Below are 4,847 nucleotides of genomic sequence, written 5' to 3' on the forward strand. Positions count from 1 at the left end.
GTACCAAACCAAAACCAAACTCACTGTCATCAAGTTGATTCTGACTCATAGCGACCCTATTGTGTTTCCAAGACAGTAAATCTTTACCGAAGTAGATTGCCTCATCTTCTTCCTGTGGAGCAGCTGGTGGGTTTGAACAGCTTTTAACCTAGGCATACCAAAAAAAAAAAACTTACTGCTGTCGAGTAGGACTTGACTCATAGCTACCCCTCCTTGGGTTTCCAAGGCAGTATCAGTATGGAAGTAGATCGCCCAATCTTCCTTCCGAGGAGTGGCTGGTGGGTCCAGCCTTCTGATTAGCAGTCAAATGCCTTAGGCACTACGCTACCAGAGCTCCCAGCCTAGGCATGTTGTTGTTGTTATGTGCTGTCAAGTCAGACCCGACTCATAGCGACCCCTCCTTGGGTTCCAGAGGCAGTATCACTACGGAAATAGATTGCCCCATCTTCCTTCCTAGAAGTGGCTGCAACCTAGGCATAGAGAAGTTAAATAACTTGTAGCATAGTGCCTAAGGCACTTGACTGCTAACCAGGAGGCTGGTGGTTCAAACCCATCAGCCACTCCTTGGAAGGAAGGGCAATCTACTTCCGTAGTGATACTGCCTTGGGAACCCAAGGAGGGGTCGCTATGAGTTGGGTTCGACTCGATGGCACATAACAGCAACAACATGAATAATGTGCTGCAACATGGAGGTAGAGCCAGGATTCAAATCCAGGCAGCCTGACTCCAGAGTCCATGCTCTAACCGTTATGCTTTGTGGTCTTCATTATCACTACTATTAGCATATTGCTACAGTTGAAAAATTGGCCAAATTTTCATACCTTATCAACAGCAAAAGAAAAAAAAATGTATTTACCACCTATTAAAGGCATTTGACTGCTAACCAGAAGACTGGCAGATCAAACCCATCAGCCACTCCTCAGAAGGAAGATTGGGCAATCTACTTCCATAGAGATACAGTCTTGGAAACTCAAGGAGGGGTCGCTATGAGTTGAATTGACTTGACGGCAGTGAGTTTGGTGGTGGTGGTTGTTGTTTTTTTAAAAGTATTACATGTAGAATTCAGAAAGTTTTTGATATAAATTCCCTTGATCTCAGAATTTTTCTTTTATAAAAATAATTCTTTGTACATATTCAACAGTGAAGAATTTTTAAAGTTGTAACTTATTTTATCTCATTCGAGCAATAACAAAATGAAGCAGACACGGTAGACCTCTATTGGTCTTTCTTTTATCAATGAGAAGACTAAAGTCCAGAAGAGATACAGTGTTTGTCTGATGTCATGCTGGTTGACAGAGAAGTCAGAACAAGGGGGATTGAGATATCTTTCCTGTTGGGCATCCTTTTTGGTAAAGATAACCCTAAGTCCTGAGTCCTTCAGCTCCTTCAATGTGATAAAGGCCTGGGCCTTCCTTGTTTGTAGGTTTTCTTTCTTTGAACCTGGATACATGTCCTTGGCACAATTCACATTCTGAGGAGCAGCAAGGTGGCAGAGTGAAAAGCAGAGGGGATCTGCAGCCAGGAGAGCTAATTTCCTATCTAAGCATCAGTCCTCATCTACAAAGCACAATAGAGAGCTCCCCTTCTACCTCACAGGGAGGTTGTAGGAGCAAGGAGAGATGATGGCCACAGCTGCCTCTACAAAGCACCATCGATGTGAGTTGATATGGTGGGCATATTAGATTTTGAAGGGGGACTGTACCTCTTTTATAGTCATTCTTGGCTATGTGGCTCCCTTTCTGTTTTGTACATATCTGGGCTCAGTAAAGTGCTTCCTGTGTGGCCTTTTCTTCTTAAGGGTTATTTTGGGTTGAATTATCAGAAAATCAATTCTAAATGTCTCATTTGTGCCATGCCTGAACTACTTTCCTCTTAGATACAAAAATTCACTTTCTTTGAATTTCTTGAAATTTGCCTTCCTCAAGCATAACATACACACCTGATCTGTCCTCATCTAAACTTTTACTGTCTGGAGCATACTATAAGCAGCTCTGGTGGCACAATGGTTAAGGCATTTGGTTGCTAACCAAAAGGATGGTAGTTCAAACCCTCCACTGGTTCCACAGGAGAAAGACTACCTCAGTCTGTCTCTGTAAAGATTCATAGCCTTGAGGACACTTCTTGGCCACAGCCAGCTGCCCAGAGGGAACGAGCAGTTGGACCTATGGGCTTGGGACCATAGTCGCAGGAGACATCAAGCTCAATTGGCATAACATACTACACAAAACATTGTTCCACATCTTACTTTGGCAAGTAGTGACTGGGATCTTAACAGCCTACAAGCGGCCATCTAGATGCAACAATGGGTCTCTCTTCATCCAAAGCAAAGAAGAAGGAAGAAAACCAAAGAATCATGGAAACAATTAGTCCAAGGGAGACTGGTACACCATGTGATCCTCAGTCTATGTGACTATGAGGCCAGAAGAACTAGATGTTGGCCAGCTACCACTGTCAACCACTAGAAGGGGGATCTATGTAGGAGATCCTGGACAGAGTGGGAGAACAATGTGAAACAAAACTCAAAATCATTAAAAAAAAGAAATAAAAAGGAGTGCGGGGACCAGGTTTGCTGGTCTGACAGAGCTTGATGGAACCACTCAGAGTATGGCCCCTAGCTGCCCTTTAGGTCTGGAATTGAACCCACTCCTATGGCTTCCAGCCAAACAAAAGACAGACATATGAGCTAAACGTTTACATTAGGTAGATACACTCCTTGGAGAGATCAATCATGAGAGAATAGAAGGGCTGTGTATGCACAGGAAGACCACTGAGGGGGGGGCAGAGCAGAAGTGCATGGAGGGAAGGACACAAGGAAGAGGTAACTATGGGGAGGAAGTAGGAGGTGAACTATTGCATTGCAGTAAAGTATAGTTAATGTCATGAGACAAACTATATGTGAGCTGCTGTATGGAAAGTGAATTTGCTCTGTAAACTTTCACCCAAATCACAATTAAAAAAAAGAAAAAAGATTCACAGCCTTGGAAACCTTATGTAGTAGTTCTACTCTGCCCTATAGGGTCACTGTTAGCTGGAATCAACTCAATGGCAGTGGGTGGGTAAACTCTTTTGCGCTTAGAATCTGTACAATTGATTTAGCTCCTAATTTCATAGTCTTCTATGTTTTACATTGTTTCATATACTATTTGTTCTCTTAATTCTTGTTGTTGTTGTTATGTGCCGTGGAGTTGGCCCTGACTCATAGCAACCCCTCCTTGGGTTTCCAAGGCAGTATCACTACGGAAGTAGGATTGCCCAGCCTTCCTTCCGAGGAGTGGCTGGTGGGTTTGAACCGCCAGCCTTCTGGTTAGCAGTCAAGTGCTTTAGCCACTATGCTACCAGAGCTCCCTCTCTTAATTCTAGTCACATGCAATTTAAGAGCAAGGGACCATGTTTTATACATTTGTGAACCCACAGAGCATGGTATATCCCTAGACACATAAGGACAAATCGAAAAAATTTTACCTCAAACTCCTTGGACTCTTAATTACATTTGAAATCACAGAAACTCAGAATTAGAGAGGAACCTAGACATTACTCATTTTTCATTCATTCATTCATTCATACATTAACTCATCAAATAGTAACAACCAGCACTAACGTGACTAAGCTCTGGAATAATTTGGGAATAAATAAGACATTGCCGTTGTTTATTTCAAGGGGCTCAAAGACTCCATGGATAGATTCACAAATAACTATTACACATGACACATTCAAAGTGCCATAAAGAGGAATGAAAAAAGCACTATGCCAAGGATTGAAACCTGGGAGCAACGCAGCCTGCATTTGGCCAGCAAATGTTTTGTTTGGCTCAGTGTTTTATTTTATTTTTTTTAATTAGGTGCCAATATTTAAAAATGAGGACATTTCACATAAAAATTCAGATTCCTAGGTCCTGGTGAAAATAAGATCTGGACACACTAGGCCACATTCCTGTATGGTAGCAATTGGCAGGAGCAGAGCAGCAGCTGCCCTTTCAGGCAGAGCATGAGCACTCCAGTTTGCCACACTCTTTGCCATTCCTTATTACTGTCTGAGAGCAAACGCAAATGTACAGTTGCCAGTTATCACCAGCTTATGCTGTTGGTATTTTTATAAGAGTTAAAAGAAAAGTAAAAAAAAGATGTTTTTTCACTCAAATCATTAAAAGTACAAAGGAAAAAAGATAAATTGACAGGGCTATGTGTGTCAAGAAAAGTGGGATGCAAAATGGAAGAATATTCCTAGAAAAAAACAATTATTTGTTTAAGGTGCAAATAAACATCTCCCATGTATGTTACCTGCCTGACTCCTACAGGTATTTGAGTTTGCAACTTCTGTAACACCAGGAAAAATTAAAGGAGTAACGAAGAGCATTGGCTTTAGAATGAGGAAGATCTGAGTTGAAAGCTGGCTCTACCACTTACTGTGTGGCTTTGGTAAACAGTTAAAGCATTTGGCTGTTAATGAAAAGGTCTGTGGTTTGAACCCACCAGCGCTCCACAGAAGAAAGATGAGCCAGTCTGGTTCTATAAAGATTTACAGCCTTGGAAATCTGATAGGGCAGCTCTACTCTTTCCTATAGGGTCACTATGAGTCAGAATCGACTCAGTAGCAGTGGGTTTGTTTTGGATGCTTCAATTTCCTCATCTGTAAAATAGAGGCAATCAGAGTACCTATTTCAGAGGGCTGTTGTGAGATGGCAGTGAAATTAAGGAAGTGCTTAGCCCATCCCTTGGCATATAGTCAGATTTAGCCACTACTAGTACCTAAGGCTAGCTCTGGTAGCATAGTGGCTAAGACACTTGCCTGCTAACCAGATGGCTGGCGGTTCAAACCCACCAGCCACTCCTCGGAAGGAAGGTTGGGCA

Source organism: Orycteropus afer, unplaced genomic scaffold (assembly GCF_000298275.1).
Source record: "Orycteropus afer afer isolate SDZICR_OR568_19922 unplaced genomic scaffold, OryAfe1.0 scaffold00661, whole genome shotgun sequence".
In the NCBI taxonomy this organism is placed as follows: domain Eukaryota; kingdom Metazoa; phylum Chordata; class Mammalia; order Tubulidentata; family Orycteropodidae; genus Orycteropus; species Orycteropus afer.